Source organism: Coregonus lavaretus (genome assembly GCF_964263955.1).
Source record: "Coregonus lavaretus genome assembly, chromosome: 21".
Taxonomy (NCBI): Eukaryota; Metazoa; Chordata; class Actinopteri; order Salmoniformes; family Salmonidae; genus Coregonus; species Coregonus lavaretus.
Genome location: NC_140008.1, coordinates 8,055,949 through 8,075,681, shown reverse-complemented (window position 1 = coordinate 8,075,681; position 19,733 = coordinate 8,055,949). Strand labels below are relative to the sequence as shown.

Sequence of the window (19,733 nt, the reverse complement as noted above, 5' to 3'; positions counted from 1 at the left end):
CCAATACAATTCCTGGCCCAGTAACAAAGAATTCTAACTTTATGCTCTTGATTAACCCAGTTCTACCTCATAGTCCATCAAACTCTACAATTTATTAATACTAATTCACCACAGGAACAAAACTATTTGTCTCCCTCTTGCTGTTGCATGCAGTCCCTCTCTCTCTTCTTCCATTCCTCAAACCTCTCCCTCCCTCCCTCCCTCCCTCCTTAAAACCCCACCCCTCTGGCACAACCAGGAAGTCCATCCCTCTCCACAAACTCTCTTCTGTGGAAACAAAACTGATCTGAGTCTCTGTGTCGTCTGTCTGTGTGAGAGTGAACAACCGTCCAAATGGCTCATCAGGGTGTTCTGCTGGACCAGGACCAGTTCTGTTGTTCTGTCTGTCTGGATCTACTGAAGGAGCCGGTCTCTACTGCCTGTGGACATAGTTACTGTAGGAGCTGTATTGAGGGCTGCTGGGATCAGGATGTTCTGAAAGGGGTCTATAGCTGTCCTCAGTGCAGACAGACCTTCACTCCAAGGCACGAAAACACGGCGTACGCCAGCTTTCACGTTCACGGTCAGATGTACTAACAGTGAAATTAACGTAAGAATGTGCGTTCTTCCACGTAAACTTCAGGCCTGGCGTACGTACATTTTTGTGATGTTTGTCCGTTGGCGACTCATAGAGGCAATAAAGTGAAGTGGCAAACATTACACTACGAACTGTTCTATCGCACCTGCCAGATATTGCTTATAATTTGTAATTGATAAATGATTTGCCATATTATTGTCACACGAGTCTTATTAGAATATTCTATTAATTATGCAATTAAGTAAGAACATATATAAAGGATGTGAAAATTGATACAACCCGTCTAGCAATGGCAGCTTTGGCTTTATTAGAAGACATTTTCAATGGACAAATCCGGAGAGAACAAGTTTTTAGGGACCACGGTGATTTTCTGGCCCACGACGATGACTGGCTCATCAGCCGTTTCAGATTTCCAAGGGCTATACTCTTGGAGCTCTGCGCTGAGTTGGGTCCGAATTTGGAAAGAGAGACAGTGAGGAGCCACGCATTACCCGTTCCTTTACAGGTGCTTACTACACTTGGTTTCCTAGCAACCGGTTCTTTCCAAAGAGAACTGGCAGACCGCTCAGGAATAAGCCAGTCGTGTTTGAGCCGTGCAATGCCACCTGTATGGGATGGCATCATCCGCTTGTCTACCAGGTATATAACGTTCCCATACGATGCAGGTGACCAGCCAAACATCAAAGCGCAATTTGCAGCGATAGCCGGTTTTCCTAATGTAATCGGAGCGATCGACTGCACACATATTGCTATAAAGGCGCCATCTGAAGACGAATTTGCATATGTGAATCGGAAACATTTCCATTCAATAAATGTGCAGATTATATGTGATGCACAAATGCGCCTAACAAATATTGTGGCAAGGTGGCCTGGGTCAACCCATGATTCATATATCCTTACAAACAGCATGGTTGGGATGAGACTCCAAGCTGGCAGGGTGCGCGATGGGTGGCTACTTGGTAAGTTATGCATTTAAAAAATGTATGGTTCTATCTAAAAGTAAAATGTTTGTGTCTGTAATTATTATTACTGCCCATCAGGAGACAGTGGTTATCCACTAAAGACGTGGCTGTTAACCCCCCTCACCAACCCACAAACTGACCGAGAGCGCAGATACAATGATGCCCATTCCCGCACTCGGTCAGTTGTGGAGCGGGCGATTGGGCAGCTGAAATGTCGGTGGCGCTGCCTTGACAGGACCGGGGGGATGCTGTTATACCGCCCTGACAAGGTTTGCCGCATCATACTGGCCTGTGGAGTGCTGCACAATGTCACGCACAGGCATGGCATACCCCTTGGTGAGGTGGGGGCACCGCCAGATGACCCTGACCCAGGACCAGTATATGTGCAGCACAATAAACAAGCCATTCAGGCCCGTCAACGTGTAATTGCGACAATATAAATGGTACTCAGACACAAAGTTCATTTTTTGACCAATTATTTTAATGAATGGCTTATTTCTGTGAGTGTGTCAGTGACATTTTTAAGGTGACTGTTCATTTCTTCAATGGCCTTAACAATTTGTTGTTGTGACTCCAGAACAGCATGCGTCAAGACACGGCCAGATGGACGGGCTTCAGCACTGGGGGGAACATTAGAGACACGGGAGACGCTGGACTGAATGGGCTCTGGCTGCTCAGGTGGTGCGGACTCTGAGTGCGTGCCAGTGGACGTTCCTGCGGTTCCTAAGTCCAATTAAACACAGGCACATCTTAACAGTAATTTGAGTCTGTTCCTTATTAATGGGTACACGCATTTGCAATAAAAGCAGTGGATACGTGAAATCTCTGGTGTACCTTTTGCTATATTGCATGCATTTTAAAATTAAACGGTGGCTGGCTGTGTATATCAAAGTTAAGGAAATAAATCTGAGTCACCTTGCTGGCAGTTGTGTAGTATATCCGAGTCTCCTACATCAGCGGATACGATTCCAGAGATTAACGTGTCTCCTACAATAGAGGCAACTCTCTGATCAAAGGGTGCAAGTTCATCCGTCCCTGTACCACCGCCTGTTCTGCCCACACTTTGTCGGTGCGCAGCAGTTCTCCGCTTAACTTCCACCTTTATGTCTGACCATTTCTTCTTCAGTTCATTTACGGTGCGACTCTCAGATCCCACCGCGTTGACGGCATCAGACAAACTCGCCCACTCTTTTTTCTTTCTTTTGTTATTAATTCCAGAGGACAGATTTCCAAATAAAATATTTTTTCTTGTTTCTACCTCTGATAGTAGCACCTCTAATTCGTTTTCAGTGAAATTTCGTTTCTTGCTTGCTTTAGCCATGTTCTTGCAGGTTTCTTTTGCAAATTGGACTAATTACCATATTTAAATTGATTTAATTGAGGGAGGAGACAGGGTGTGGTGTGGTGCTCGTGCATGTGCGCTCAATTTCGCGTTGATTGGGATGTACAAAGAGAATGTATGTGGAATGCTGCGTACGCAGAGATTCATACATCAGATTTTTTTGGTGCATACGCACATTTATGGCTATGTCCGTACGCAATGTTTTAGTATGAATTCAACGCAAGTCTTTGTACATGAGGCCCCTGGTGTTTGTGATGCCTGCCGTTTGGTGTGACAGTCATGTTAGGATATATCAGTTATCCTGTTAGAGCTTTTGTGCCGAATCCACTGCACTGTTTCAGGTGCAACGTTTATGGTCATGTTGCAGCAGTTTGTAGGAGGGGGATTCCAAGATGTGGGAATTGTGCAGGAGGGCATGGGATAGAGGATTGTGTAGTTTCGGTGGATAAAGTTGTGTGTGTCAACTGTAGGGATGCCCATGTTGCTGGGGATCTGAAGTGTCCGGTGCGAGAGAGGTAGGTTGAGGTGGCTTGAGTCAGAGTAGTGCAGAAGGTGTCGTATGCTGAGACAGTGAAGAAAGTAGAGGCGGATGTGTCAAGGGTGAGAGATCCTGAGAGGATCCCTGTGAGTAGTAGATCTGTGCCAGCACAGAGGGATAGGCCAACGAGTGATATAAGCTTCAGTAAAGTTAGCTTCTTACCATTCATAGCAATGTTTATTAACTGTACTGCAGAAATGGAATGTAAATCACAGAAAATATATGTTGTGGTGGCAGCTGCAGAGAAGTATTTGGGCATACGAGATTTGACTTCAGAAGAGTTACAGGGTGTGTTGAGTGGTGGTGTTCCGTCCTCCCAGGCCGTTGGCATGGTGCAGGAGCAGATAGGGTCAAAGTAGTGGAATGGGGTAGTGGGTATTTAATGAGTGTAGGGTTAGTTGGAAGGGTGTTTTTTGTATTATTACAAAGTATAATGGATTGATATTATAGTCCAGTTGGGGGCGGTAATGCAACATATTGGATACCAACCACCGTTAAACTCCAAAGAAGAAGAACCGTTATATTATGGCTTTGTACAGAGTTGTAACGATGTCTCTGTCTCTCTCATTCCATCACTTTTATGGTAGTTGGTTTTGTGAGTCTCTGGTTATGAATGGGGTGCTGACAGACAAACGTTGATGGATATTTATAGAGCTCTGATCAGGACGACAATTGATTACAGGTGTGTCGTTTATGGAGCAGAGGCAAAGACTTGCCTTCAGAACCTGGACAGAACACAGTATTTAGCTTTAAGGATATGTATTGGTGCATTTAAATCAACATCTGTATGTGCCTTACTAGTGGAGGCAGGTGAGATGCCTTTGGATATACAGCGTAAAAAATGGTCAATATCTTATTGGGTTAGGTTGAAAGGCTGTGAAGTTGAGCATCCCACTGCTACTGTTCTAGATGACTGTTGGGAATATACTAGTAGACAAGGCAGTGGTTTTGGTTGGACAGTTGGAAAGCTTGCTGATGAGAGTGGTTTGAGGCAGTTGGAGGTTGGCCCTTCTGTGGTGATAGGGGATGTTCCTCCATGGTTACTCCCAGACCCTGTTGTTGATCTAACCTTGGTAGAGAAAATGAAAGATTGGTCAGAAGTCAGTGATATAGGGAAAATGGTTGACAATTACATTGTTAGAAGTTTTTATGCTTTTTTACGGCTTTTCACAGATGGATCCAAGGACCCAGATAGTGGGCTCACAGGAGCAGGCGTTTACATTCCTGAATCTGATGTGCAGATATGTAGAAGACTAACAGATGAACTGTCAGTATACTCAGGTGAACTGTTGGCGATAATAGTTGCCCTCCAGTGGGTGGAGGACATACAACCTGTTAGAATTATAGTATGCTCAGATTCTCTGTCTGTATTGAATAGTTTATCATCTGGTAAATCTAATAGGAGTGACCTACTATTGGAGGTATTAATGTTATTATGGAGAATTGAGAGAATGGGTGTAGTAGTGAGATTCTTCTGGGTCCCAGCACATTCGGGTGTGGAAAGGAATTCAATTGTAGACCAGTTAGCTAAAAGAGCTTGGAAACTAGATATCATTTATATTAATGTTCCACTGAGTAGAGGTGAGGCCAAATGTAAGATCAGAGATATTTTGATAGATGTGTGGCAGAAGAGATGTAACTCTGAGCACAAGGGCCGGCATTTATATGCCCTCCAAAAAAGGTCGATGGACCAAGATTCAAAGGTCAGATTAGGAAGGAAGAGGTGGTGTTTACTCGATTGCGCTTAGGACATTGTACATTGAACTCGTCATTACATCTGATTGGCAAGCATGGGAATGGTTTGAGTCTGGAGGGTATAGTCGATGAAACGGTGGAGCATGTGTAGTTATATTGTTGTAAGTATGTTGAAGAGAGGGAAAGATTGAAGTGTAGGGTCATTGAGGTTGGACTGGGTTGGGGGGGGTTGGAAGAGATTTTGGGGATGGGGGAGGGTATATTAGAAGTTAGTAGGGCTCTTTTTTATTTTCTCAGAAGTACTGAGTTAGGTAGGAGGATTTAGAAATGTTGGAAACCATGATTGACCACACACTCCAGCACAGTAGGTGGCGGCATGCACCTTTAACGTTGGTTTGTGGACCGCCATTATTTCATAGAAGAAGAAGTTGGTCGCGTGAGAGTTTTGTGGTTCGTGAGGTGGGCATCTATTCTTTTTTCTTTTGGTTCTTGCGCATTTTCTGAATTTATTTTCTGATGGTGGAGGGTTTGTTTATTGGTTTCCACTGTTTATCGTTTAGAGTTGAGGGGGGAGTAGGGGTAGTTTGTTAGGGCGGCGTGATGGCCTCAACCGAATGGAGAAGAAACGCTGTCGCTTCGGGTGCATTCCGGAGAAAGGTGTGGAGGAAGTTTTGCTCATGGTCGGCGAACAGGTTAGAGCGGAACATCTGCACTCTGCATCCAGATTGAACAAGGCGGTGGTTGTGTTAATGAAAAAGGTTTGTCTTGTTGCGAGTGGGATTTTTGTGAGGGGTGTGTTGGTGCAGATTTCGCCTCTTTCGACAAGAGTTGTGGTGGCTAATCTGCCTCCGTTTATTACGTACGAACAGACCGCAAGTAGTTGGTTAGTTTTGGTAAATTCGCAAGTGGTTTTCGTGTGCTCTCGGCTGGGAGCCAAGCGGAATCCGTTAAACATGTCTGTTTTCATAGACAAGTGTTTGTTTCTTAACAAACGTCAAGGTTACACAGGGGAGTGGTGGAACAAAGGGTTTGCTAGCACAGATAGTTTTCGGTGTTTCTAGTGTGGGGATCATCAGTTATAGGCTACAAGCAGGAATATGATTGATAGGTGGGACAGGTATTGAACCTAAATAATCCCTACTCAGATGCGCTAACCTCAACCCTAGTAAACATGCATTATAAAAACCTTCTACATAAAATTATCTCATATTGGGAGTAAATAGCCTCTGAATAGAAAAGAAAAAACACTGCATCTTCCAGCCCACCAATAAATTACATAATGCAACCGTCGCGGTTAGCATATTTACCTCAACATGCCCCTCGCTTGCGTGAGAAGGCAAAGTGCTCGATGCTGGTTGATGAATTTGACAATTAATGTACTAGGAAAATACGTTTTTGTCGACCAGAGGTGACTGAATTAATGTTCAGGCGTATTGATAATCATTATAGTAATGAAGTATAATTTCAAAACATGACCATAAAAACAGGTAATAATAAACATGAATCATCATTATATTACTTCACAGTAATGTGTTTTCAGTCCTTCCTCTTGCGTTAGCAGTGTGGAAAGGGACAGTAAAAAGCTCAGGCAGGAGGAGTTTTCCTGTGAGGGGGAGTGGTGGTGTATCCAGGGAGAGAACTAAACTAATCTTCTGAAATGTCATTCATGGTCTTATGCTGCCATCTATTGGAATTATTAAGCAACTGCAGTAGTACTGAATAAATAGTTTTTCCTTACTAATCCTTACTAAAATAATGATTACTCAGAATTGCAAAATAAATGGCAGGGGTACCAGGAGGGAGGAGAGTAAATTTTTTACATTTTAGTCATTTAGCAGATGCTCTTATCCAGCGCGACTTACAGTTATTGAGTGCATACATTTCCATACTGTCCCCCCATGGGAAACGAACCCACAACCCTGGCGTTGCAAGCGCCATGCTCTACCAACTGAGCTACACGGTAGTAGTGCATGGCCAAGTGGTGGTGCGCAGGCCGTGGAGAAAGCGGTGGTGGGGAGGGTTGCAGCTGGGCTACATGAGCTGAGGCAGGTTTCTGTAGTAACAGAGACTCCGGTGGGCGAAGGCTTGGTGGGCTCATCCCAGGAAATATTGCCTGTCATTGGGGAAGAGGCTCTGATCAGGGGGGAAGTGCAGAGGGGCAGAGACTGGGGAGGAGGAGGACGGTACCGTACCAATGGAGGAGGAGGAAGAGGGGGGAGGTGAGTCTGCGGGAGCGGAGGACAAGGCGTCTCGTTTTCAGACGGCTCATTGGATCCAGAGCTGACAGCCAGTCAGGCTGAGGGCCCAGTATATACGGTGAGAGAACTTTCTAGGTTCCTGATGGAGACTAAAGGGGAAAAAGAAGGTTCTGCTGGAGTCTTATTTGATTGATCCTGGAAGGTTTGTAAGGTCAGTACAACACGTGATGAAGAATTAGGGGTTTAGTGTCCTCTCACCCAGGAAGCGGTATAGGCTGAGAAAATGGGTCATGGGTTCTTAAGGGCATGTCTTCAGAATCTGCTTAAATTGATGTTTTTTTCTGGCATGGCGGCTTTATGGGCTTCTCTACTGGTTTCTGATTGTGGTGATTTCCCTCCCACCTCTTATGGAGATTTCACGGTTAGACTTCCTTAACATGAACGGCGGCAAAGACTGGGGGAATATGTAAACCAAAAACCTTGAAATGCCATGGCAGAAATCTTAGTGCAGGGGTAGCAAAAGAGGTGTGTAAGGGTAGGTTGTTAGTGTTTAGAGCCCAAATAATGACCTTGTCTTTGCTTTCATAAATGTGTCTGCACCTGGTCCTCTGTAGCTCAGCTGGTAGAGCACGGCGCTTGTAACGCCAGGGTAGTGGGTTCGATCCCCGTGACCACCCATACACAAAAAAAATATATATATATATATATATATGCACGCATGACTGTAAGTCGCTTTGGATAAAAGCGTCTGCAAAATGGCACGTTATATTATATTATAGTACAGGGCTCAGTTCTCTGTTTCCCCAGAGGGGTTGGAAAAACAGAGTGGGGAAACCAAGAAAATCCCTTGTTTTACGTTTGTCTGATGGGCGGGTAACTTCTGTTGTGGGGAGATGAGGGAGCCTGATGGGTGGGTAACTTATGTTGTGGGGAGATGAGGGAGCCTGATGGGTGGGTAACTTCTGTTGTGGGGGAGATGAGGGAGCCTGATGGGTGGGTAACTTCTGTTGTGGGGGAGATGAGGGAGCCTGATGGGTGGGTAACTTCTGTTGTGGGGGAGATGAGGGAGCCTGATGGGTGGGTAACTTCTGTTGTGGGGGAGATGAGGGAGCCTGATGGGTGGGTAACTTCTGTTGTGGGGGAGATGAGGGAGCCTGATGGGTGGGTAACTTCTGTTGTGGGGAGATGAGGGAGCCTGATGGGTGGGTAACTTCTGTTGTGGGGGAGATGAGGGAGCCTGATGGGTGGGTAACTTCTGTTGTGGGGAGATGAGGGAGCCTGATGGGTGGGTAACTTCTGTTGTGGGGAGATGAGGCTGTGGAGTTGTATTCTGATTTATAGAGGGCAGAACTCTGTGGTCCTCTGTAGCTCAATTGGTAGAGCATGGCGCTTGTAATGCCAGGGTAGTGGGTTCGATCCCCGGGACCACCCATATGTAAAAATGTATGCACATGACTGTAAGTCGCTTTGGATAAAAGCTTCTGCTAAATGGCATATTATTATTATTAGTATTATTATTATTATTATCCTGGGTTTTCTCAGGTTCTGCTCACAGACCTTTCCAAACTCTCTCTGTCACAGAGAAATCAAATAGACCTTTCCCTGGCCTTACACAAACTCTCAGCTGCTGTCTCTCAGACGGTCTGCCTGTGGATTTTTATAAAAAGTTCTGGGGAATTATTGGACAGAACGTGTGTTGCGTGAATGCGTCGGGGTGGGGGAGCTGTCGCTAAGCTGTAGACGGGAGGCTTTGACTCTCCTGCCCAAAATAGGGATTTGAGCGACATAAAGAACTGGAGGCCTGTGGCATTGCTCTGTGTGGAATATAAGGTCTTTGCCAAGGTCCTCGTTAACAGACTCAAACGTACTGTGTACCAGGACGCTCAATCACAAACAATCTGTTCATAATCAGGAGAAAGCCTTTGATAGGGTGGACCATGAATATCTGTTCAATGTGTTGTTTTGGTTGTGGGGAGAATTTTGTGGCCTGTGTTCAAATGTTAAATAAATAAATATAAATAATATGCCATTTAGCAGACGCTTTTATTCAAAGCGACTTAGTCATGCGTGCATACATTTTTGTGTATGGGTGGTCCCGGGGATCGAACCCACTACCCTGGCGTTACAAGCGCCGTGCTCTACCAGCTGAGCTACAGAGGACCACGTAATGTTGCGGTCGTATGCTGGGGCTTCATGTATGGTCAAGGTGTGGGGAGGGCTCAGTAGGCCAGTCTGGGTAGGGAGGGGCATTCACCAGGGATGCCCTCTGTCAGGGCAGCTATAGACTCTTGTTATTGAGCCCTTTCTGGGCCTGCTACGCAGGAGGCTACAGGGAGTGTGGGAGCCAGGCATAGGGTTGGGGACAGGCATAGCAGTGTCAGCATACGCTGATGACGTCTGTGTTGGTTAGGGATGAGCAGAACCTACAGGCCCTGGAGAATAGTTTGAGGGTGTACGAGGGGGCGTCTTCTGCTTAGGGAAACTGGGGCAAGAGTGAGGCTCTGTTATGTGGGGCATGGAGGGACAGGGCACCTCCGCAGCTTCCAGGGGGGTTGCAATGGGGCTGTGAGTGGCTCAAGATGCTTGGGGTGTATCTGGGCTCGGAGGGTTGGGATAGGAAGAACTGGGAAGGAGTGTCACAAGCGGTGGTGTCGAGGCTGACGAAGTGGAGGTGGCTCATCTCCCAAGTGGCATACAGAGGGGCGGTGCTGATCATCAACAACTTGGTGGCATCCTCTCTATGGCTTAAATTGGCCATTCTCAACGCCCCCGGTGGTCTGCTTGTGGACCTGCAGCTCAAGTTAGTGCATTTTTTCTGGTCAGGGTGGCAGCGTTCTGACTCAGCAGCACAGAGGCTACTGTACCGTATGGAGGTGGGCTGGAGGGAACCAGCATGTGCTCTGTTGAGGAGGGCTGGTGGTTTGGGGCTGGATCAGCAGCTCTTCATCATGCGGCAGGAGAGACTCAATACAGCAGGGGTCTCTGATTTCTATGCTGCAGTACTGAGGGCTGGAGCAGCCTGAGGAGGGGCCACCACAGTTTCCACCACTGCAAGTGACAGCAGAGACTGGGGACTGGCAGGAGAGTCTGGAGGACTTACTGACTTTTAACACTCTGAGCTTAGTGGGAGTGAAGGGGCATCAGTGGCAGGGGGTTGTGGGGGCTGAGAGCATGGCAGGGTATAGGTGGAGGGGCTCTATAAGCTCCCTGTGCTGGAAAGGTCAGGGGTCCTCCAGTGGAGGGTATTACATGGAGCCCTGGACACCAATAGCTGGTTGGCTCGGGTTGACCTGGGAGTTGGGGAGGGGTGTCCGTTTTCTGCAATGACAGACTGTTCATCATGTTTTTGTTATCTGTGTTGCCAGGGTAATGCCATTACTGTTGACGCCTTAGGGTTGAGTTTGAGTTGTACAAAATGATCAACAGTGTGGAGATGTTTCAGGAGGGATGGGGGCTCAGGGGGGCTGTCTGTACGGCTGGAGAGGAGGGGTTGGATGGACGGTTGGAATGTGGTGCTGGTTGGTGTATTGTACTGTGGTGTTGGGTACTGGATAATGTGATTGTGTGGAGGTTGTGGTGGCACGCAATGTGCTTTTAGGGGTGGGGGTGTTAGTGTAATGAGGATGGCTCATTAAAGTAAGACAAGTCAGTCTCTCTCTCTCTCTTAACAGAGCTCTGCACAGGCAGCAGTGGAGGACAGTGATAAGATCTTTACTGAGCTGATCCGCTCCATTGAGAGAAGGCGCTCTGAGGTGAAGGAGCTGATCAGAGCCCAAGAGAAGGCTCAAGTGAGTCAAGCTGAAGGACTCCTGGAGCAACTGGAGCAGGAGATAGCTGAGCTGAGGAAGAGAAGCACTGAGCTGGAGCAGCTCTCACACACAGAGGATCACATCCATTTCCTCCAGGTAACTAAACTGCCTTGATACATGTGATATTAAATTAAAACTCTCAATCATTTGGTTCTGCTCCCTCTCACTCTCTCTCTCTCTCTCTCTCCCTCTCTCTCTCTCCCCCCAGAGTTGTCAGTCTCTCTCCAGTACCAGTGTATCTTCAGACTTACCCAGCATCGTTGTCCGTCCTCTTCAGTACTTTGGAGATGTGAGTAAGACTGTGTCTGAACTGAGAGAGAAGCTAGAAGGCTTCCTTAAAGGAGAATGGACCAAGATCTCCACTACAGGTGTGTTGAAAATAATAAGAACATCAACTTTAGACCATTGAAAGTTCCCTACTGGTAATATACATGTGGAATATGGTATGATGATAACATTCCCTCTCTCTGTGAATGTGTTTGTGTGTCTGTAGTGAATATAGTGGATGTTGTACTGCCTCCAGAGCCCAAGACCAGAGAACAGTTCTTACAATGTGAGTCTCAATGTTATTCTGAAGTAACTAACAGTCTCTTTTTACTGACACTCCTAACAATCCCTCTAGAATTATATAGCAATAGTAGATCTAATCAAAGACTGGGTATCTATCTGACTCCTCATATTTCTCTGATTTGATCTCTGCTGTGCTCTAATCAAAGACAGGGTTGATACAGTATCTGACTTCACTTATTGTTCTAACTCCCCTCATTGGTCTCTGCTCTGCTCTTCTCCCAGATTCCTGTCAGCTCACACTGGACCCAAACACAGCACACACACGCCTCTCTCTGTCTGAAGGGAACAGAAAGGTGACCTATACAGGCCAAGTCCAACGATATCCTGTTCATCCAGACAGATTCACAAACATCTACCAGGTTCTGTGTAGAGAGGGTCTGTCTGGACGCTGTTACTGGGAGGTGGAGTGGAGTGGGGGGTTTGTTGTTACAGCAGTCTCATATAAAGACATCAGCAGAACAGAGAGAGATGTTGGATTTGGAGAGAATGACAAGTCCTGGAGTTTACAGTGCTATAGTGGTAGTTATTGGTTCATACACAATAATGTTGAGACTGAAGTATCAGGCCCTCAGTCCTCCAGAGTAGGAGTGTACCTGGATCACAAGGCAGGTACTCTGTCCTTCTACAGTGTCTCTGACACAATGACCCTCCTCCACAGAGTCCAGACCACATTCACTCAGCCCCTCTATCCTGGGTTTAGTCTCTTTGGTACTGCTGAGCTGGTTAAACTGTAGTAGGGTCCACATAGATACTAGTCATGCTGGTGTAGTCTATAGCTGAGCTGGTTAAACTGTAGTAGGGTCCACATAGATACTAGTCATGCTGGTGTAGTCTATAGCTGAGCTGGTTAAACTGTAGTAGGGTCCACATAGATACTAGTCATGCTGGTGTAGTCTATAGCTGAGCTGGTTAAACTGTAGTAGGGTCCACATAGATACTAGTCATGCTGGTGTAGTCTTTAGCTGAGCTGGTTAAACTGTAGTAGGGTCCACATAGATACTAGTCATGCTGGTGTAGTCTATAGCTGAGCTGGTTAAACTGTAGTAGGGTCCACATAGATACTAGTCATGCTGGTGGTGATGGTCCCCAGATGTGATGATTAATTCTGCTCTGTTTTTATGTACAATTATTTGACTGATTTGATCTTCAGAAGATGTTATGAATTACAATTTAATGCATTCATATTTTTTTAAGTGCAATGTTTTAATCTTATATATTCACATTAATCATGATGTATGCTGTTAATGTATGTTGGTTGTCATTCAGAACCATTGAAATGTTTTCTCAATTGGTTCTCTGTCTCAATGTAATTTTCCTCAGTATCATGGAACAGGTAGTGTTACTTACTTGCTAATTGAACTATATGGGCCGGTTTCCCGGACACAGATGAAGCCTAGTCCTAGACTAAAAAGCATGTTCAATGGAGATGTCCGGGAAACCGGCCCTAAATTTGGCATCTTTTATTCTCCCATACTGCTCAGTCAAGCAGCATTAAACCTGTCCAGTAGGTGGTGCTATTAACCAAACAATAAAAACCCAGCAGATATCTTGACTTGCCACTCAGTATATCAGTAATGTTCAGAATTGTACTTTAATATCATTGGAGATTGATGGTCTTTTTAATCCACTACCCAGAGTCAGGAACAGATGAAGTTCGGTCTGCTACTGTTCAGTTATTAAATATGATTCATGGTGATGGGAAATAAAAAATACATCTAGTAGTAGTTTTCCTTTGCTATTTATTCCAAGGTGTGTCTTTAACTTGTAAATGGATTGTGTTGAAGCTGGCATGTGGTGTGGATGATAGAAGAGTGAATAGAGAAGAGAGGAGGAGAGGAGAACATCATATAGAAGACAGATAAGATAGAGAGACAATTCATACTCAGGGGAGTTACTGATTCTGGCCCAAATGACACCCTGTTCCCTACGTAGTGCACTAGGCTTCTTCTGACCAGATCTAAAGTAGTCTTCTAGATTTTACATGTTTTCTCCCTGTCGTTAGAAAATGACAATATGGTAATGACTTTAGTGGTTTCCTCCCCCTTTGTTTTTATTGGTTGTGTGTTATGTGTGTTGTTGTGTTAGGTTTTTCCCCTGTGTTCCTAATTGAAAATCCATTAACAATGAATCAGAAACAAATTATATTCCAGTTGTGTTTAGACAACTTCATGGCTGACATCCCCCAGAACTTTACCTGATGTTCTCTCTCTCAAACCATACACATTTATGTCATTTAGCAGACGCTCTTATCCAGAGCAACTTACCGTTAGTGCATGTATATATATACATGACTGTATGTCGCTTTGGATAAAAGTGTCCGCTAAATGGCATATTATATTATTATTATTAGGGGTGTAACGATTCGTTTTAACAACGATTCGATTTGTATCACGATTCGTGGTTGTCGATACGATTCAAGGACGATATTGGTTCATTTAGAACGATACGATCCGAAACGATTCAGTGACTTGAAATCGATTCAGGAACCTTTTAGCCAAAAATTCAACCAGTGTGACTGAAATAAATACCTGGATACTGGACAGTGCAGGTGAAGTTTCCTAGATTCCTGTTTCTTGTAATGGAATCAGGTATCAATTAATTATGAATAGAAATAAACAAGTAAACAACAATGAATGGCAAATGCATTCACATTTTATTTAAATAAAGTGCAAACAACACTTTAGGTTGAATTAACAGGAAGTTAAAATTGTCTGTTCTCATTTTCAATATTCAATACATTTTCAATAAAAGTACAGTAAGTGTAACCAACATTTCAACAGTAGGTTTACCTGCTACTTCTGCTTTTGTTTTTCAACATAAAAATATTACAATATTAATATCAAAAATAAAGTGCAACCAACATCTCTTCAGGTTGAATTAACAGTAGGTTTACCTGCTACTTCTGCTTTTGTTTTTCAACATAAAAATATTACAATATTAATATCAAAAATAAAGTGCAACCAACATCTCTTCAGGTTGAATTAACAGTAGGTTTACCTGCTACCTCTGCTTTAGTTTTTCAACATGAAAATATTCAATATTAATATCAAAGATAAAGTGCAACCAACATCTCTTCAGGTTGAATTAACAGTAGGTTTACCTGCTACTTCTGCTTTTGTTTTTCAACATGACAATATTCAATATTAATATCAAAAATAAAGTGCAACCAACATCTCTTCAGGTTGAATTAACAGTAGGTTTACCTGCTACTTCTGCTTTTGTTTTTCATCATTACAATACAAATACAGTATTAATATCAAAAATAAAGTGCAACCAACATTTCTTCAGGTTGAATGAGCAGTGGATGAACCTGCTACTACTCTCATTTTAATAAACAAACAATATTCAACAAAAGATCAAGTGTAACCTACTAGGCTACTCTTCAATGACTACAGATTATTTTTCAAAAATATCAACTGATCAACATGATCTGGCTGCAGAACACTTCTCTGTGCGTTCACTATGTCGCCAGCAGTACTAAAAACTCGTTCTGCTGGCACACTGGTGCCTGGAATGCACAGGTACCGTTTAGCAAGGGTGGAAAGTACAGGTAGCTCTTTCTCCTGAGATCTCCACCACTTCATGGCATTTTCAGTCAAAGGCAACGCATCTTTTGCTCGGTACCTTAACACCTCTGCTCTGGCTGTCTCGCTTGTGGATTTTCTTTCTCTTTGGGTGAAGGAATCGCCAAACAGCGCATCTAAGGCTTTCTTCTTACAAGGAGGTGACTCATTTGGAGCTACAATATAAGAAATATATTTCAAAATATAGTCATGTTTCTCATTAATACAAAACAACAACAATCTTTTATTGGTATCACATGAAACACACCTGTGGTCTCTTCATTGAATCCTGACAGCTTTGTGCTTGAGCTTCCCTCGTCTTCCTCCTGATTTCCCATTGCTTGCATCTATTGATGTAAGAATGTGTGAACTGTTCAAATTTCTGCTCTGTAATACTGCACACATAAATTTAGAGGAAGATAAAGAACAGATGAGATTTGAGAGAGGACAAATGAAAGGGGAGAAGAGAAAAGAGCAGAGGAAAGAGGAGAAGAGTTACCTGGTGGGACACTTCTGCCTCAAAAACCAGTTTTGTGTAGACCTGTTCTCTGTCCTCTTTTTCCAGGTAGGGCAGTTCTTTAAATCGCGGGTCCAACGCTGATGCTGTTTAAAGAACAAGAATATTGCATTCATTGCATTATTAAATTAGGTTGACCTGAAATTGCAAGTGATGACCACCTCCTCATACACAAAATAATCAGAAGATTAAACTTTAGTATGTTTAAAAGAAATGTGGCACAGTGATGATGTAAAGCCACCATGAACTAAGAATTGTATTGCAGATATCTTGTTTACTTTTCCATATGAAAAACCAACTCAAATTCAAACTTGAAAACGCAAAGGTGTGGCATTTTACAAATTAATACAGTCTAATAACCTAAAATATTAACCAAGTTGATTTTAATTAAGACTCCAAATTAATTACCTATGTTGAGAGCATCTTGGGTGCCTCTGTAGCGTGTGGAGAGGTCACTGGCCATCACCCTCTTAATCTCTGCAACCAGGGTTGAGTCGTCTTCGCATGGCTGTAGGTGTTTCAGCAGTTTTGCTTGAAGAGGAGCATTTACAGAGAGAGTTGGCTGGTCTTCTTCACACATCACAGTGGTTGCCATTTTGACAGGACCCATCAACTGAACAATGTCATCCATGTTGGCAATATCACTCTCACTCAGTGTGCCTACATCTGTGACCCCCTTTCGTAGATCCTTGGACATCAGAGTTGCCATTATAGCTGGCTGTTGTTCCAAAAAACGTTCAAGCATTTCGAATGAACTGTTCCATCTGGTGATTATCTCTTGGATCAGTTTATGTTTTGGTACATCCATCAGAGTTTGTTTTTCCTGTAGGGCGTGACATGCAATCGGGCTGCGGTGAAAATATCCAACAATTATTCGCACTTTCCCCAACAACCTGGAAGCACGGTCCACCCCCAAACCCTTCTGCGAGGCAAGGTTGAGTGTATGTGCGAAGCAGGTAATGTGTGGACTGAACTGGGCTTCTGCACCGGCCACAATCATATTCCTGGCATTATCTGTGACGATGGCAGGATTCTTGTCGTAGATTTTCCACTCCATGCAGGCTTCACGCAGTAATGCGCCAATATTTTTACCAGTATGGGCTTCATTTAAAACTCTGGTTAGCAGAACAAAGGTCTTCATTTTCCACTCCTGATCAATGTGATGAGAGGTAATTGTCACATACCCTTGATTTGAGCATGACGTCCAGCCATCTGTCGTTATCGCTACTCGTTCAGCTTGAGAAAGCGACAGCTTCCCATCATTCTTAGTACTTTCGTACAATGCAGGAATAACCTTTTCTGAGAAGTGTGGTCGGCTTGGTATTGTGTACCTTGGCTCCAATGTTTGAATCATTTCACGGAATCCCGGATTTTCAACCACACTGTAGGGTCGCATGTCTTTGCAGATAAACTTGGCAATTGTTGCCGTGATGTTTTTCACCCGAGCTGAGTTTTGGCCTAGTCTCTGACTAAACATGCAGGCGAGACCTGAGGCTTCTGCAGAGTTGACTTTACCTTTCGCTGCTGTAGCAGCGGGAACGCTGCAAGAGGTGCCTGGACGGTCGGTGTGGTGTGAAATCCCATGGCGCCTTAGTAGGTGGTTGGAGAGATTTGTCGTGTTGCCGTTGTACTTTACTTGACCTTTACATATCCTACAAACAGCGAGCGACTTATTTAGAACATCTCCGTCTTTGCAAAAGCCAAAGTGTTTCCACACACTGGACCGCAATGGTGGCTTGATAATTTCTCGCTCTTCGGCTTTTCCTCTTTCGTCCGCCATGCTATGTTTGGTTGTCTTTGCGCCTTTGCGCTGCTGTTGGCGCGATGACGTCACGGATAGGCAGACTGAATCGAGTAATGTTTAAAGCCTTTATCATTAAAAGTGCTAAGAAAAAACATCCATATAAAGTCTGACGTGCTTAAATCCAATGGGTTATTTCATAGTATCGATACAATCGATTTATTACATTTTAAAACGATGTTAGATCGATATATGTTGTCCAAAAGGCCAACTTGCCGAGCACAGATCGATGTAGTTGGAACATAGGAATATAAATCGATACATCGATGTAGTAGATGGATCATTACACCCCTAACTACTTTGTATCCTTTTCTCTCTCACTCTCCTCCAACACTACTCACTCTGCCCCTACTCAGATGGTAATGCACCGTCGCAACCTTCGCTCTCTCTCTCCCGCTACTCTCTCCTCTTCCATCCTATCATCTCTTCCCTCTGCTCAATCATTCTCCCTCCAATCTCCTGATTCTGCCTCCTCAATCCTCCTCTCCTCCCTTTCTGCATCCTTTGACTCTCTATGTCCCCTATCCTCCCGGCCGGCTCGGTCCTCCCCTCCTGCTCCGTGGCTTGATGACTCATTGCGAGCTCACAGAACAGGGCTCCGGGCAGCCGAGCGGAAATGGAGGAAAACTAGACTCCCTGCGGACCTGGCATCTTTTCACTCCCTCCTCTCTACATTTTCTTCCTCTGTTTCTGCTGCTAAAGCCACTTTCTACCACTCTAAATTCCAAGCATCTGCCTCTAACCCTAGGAAGCTCTTTGCCACCTTCTCATCCCTGCTGAATCCTCCTCCCCCTCCCCCCCTCTGTGGATGACTTTGTCAACCATTTTGAAAAGAAGGTTGACGACATCCGATCCTCGTTTGTTAAGTCAAATGACACTGCTGGTCCTGCTCACACTGCCCTACCCTATGCTTTGACTTCTTTCTCCCCTCTCTCTCCAGATGAAGTCTTCCGACTTGTGACGGCCGGCCGCCCAACAACCTGCCCTATCACCTCCTCTCTTCTCCAGACCATCTCCGGTGACCTTCTCCCTTACCTCACCTCGTTCATCAACTCATCCTTGACCGCTGGCTATGTCCCTTCTGTCTTCAAGAGAGCGAGAGTTGCACCCCTTCTCAAAAAACCTACACTCGATCCCTCCGATGTCAACAACTACAGACCAGTATCCCTTCTTTTTTTTCTCTCCAAAACTCTTGAGCGTGCCGTCTTTAGCCAACTGTCTTGCTATCTCTCTCAGAATGACCTTCTTGATCCAAACCAGTCAGGTTTCAAGACTGGTCATTCAACTGAAACTGCTCTTCTCTGTGTCACGGAGGCTCTCCGCACTGCTAAAGCTAACTCTCTCTCCTCTGCTCTTGTCCTTCTAGACCTGTCTGCTGCCTTTGATACTGTGAACCATCAGATCCTCCTCTCCACCCTCTCCGAGTTGGGCATCTCCGGCGCGGCTCACTCTTGGATTGCGTCCTACCTGACCGGTCGCTCCTACCAAGTGGCATGGCGAGAATCTGTCTCCGCACCACGTGCTCTCACCACTGGTGTCCCCCAGGGCTCAGTTCTAGGCCCTCTCCTATTCTCGCTATACACCAAGTCACTTGGCTCTGTCATATCCTCACATGGCCTCTCCTATCATTGCTACGCAGACGACACACAACTTATCTTCTCCTTTCCCCCTTCTGATAACCGGGTGGCGAATTGCATCTCTTCATGTCTGGCAGACATATCAGTATGGATGACGGATCACCACCTCAAGCTGAACCTTGGCAAGACGGAGCTGCTCTTCCTCCCGGGGAAGGACTGCCCGTTCCATGATCTTGCCATCACGGTTGACAACTCTGTTGTGTCCTCCTCCCAGAGTGCGAAGAGCCTTGGCGTGACCCTGGACAACACCCTATCGTTCTCCGCTAACATCAAGGCGGTGACCCGATCCTGTAGGTTCATGCGGTTTTTTTTTCAGTGGTTTGTGCGTTTAAATGCAGTGGGAATAGACTGACAACACGAAGGCTACCGTGCAAGCGCTATAGCGGTTATTAGGCCTACCATATGAGGTGATTGCAAACTCCAAGAACAAATCGCGTAACATCCAATTGACCCGACATAGTGAATCTACCCAAGCCAGGGCCGCCGCCGCATTCCGCGGCCCAGCTGTCAAACATTCAACAACT

At 45.0% G+C, this 19,733-nt stretch overlaps 1 long non-coding RNA gene and 1 pseudogene across 2 annotated transcripts in view; one reads left to right on the top strand and one right to left on the bottom strand.

Moving 5' to 3' along the window:
* The window catches only part of LOC311148736 (tripartite motif-containing protein 16-like), a 28,506-nt pseudogene extending 15,672 nt beyond the window's left edge, over positions 1-12,834 (top strand). The window contains exons 8-11 of the transcript in view: positions 10,984-11,217; positions 11,330-11,489; positions 11,615-11,674; positions 11,914-12,834. The product of the transcript in view is annotated as a tripartite motif-containing protein 16-like (transcript). The remainder of the gene's footprint in view (positions 1-10,983; positions 11,218-11,329; positions 11,490-11,614; positions 11,675-11,913) is intronic.
* Positions 12,835-15,134: 2,300 nt separating this feature from the next.
* On the bottom strand, positions 15,135-16,310 carry LOC311149230. The gene is made up of 4 exons (XR_014615013.1): positions 16,180-16,310; positions 15,754-15,857; positions 15,523-15,601; positions 15,135-15,430 (listed from the first exon to the last, which is right to left on the bottom strand). It is a non-coding gene; the product is annotated as an uncharacterized lncRNA (long non-coding RNA).
* Positions 16,311-19,733: the final 3,423 nt, after the last annotated feature.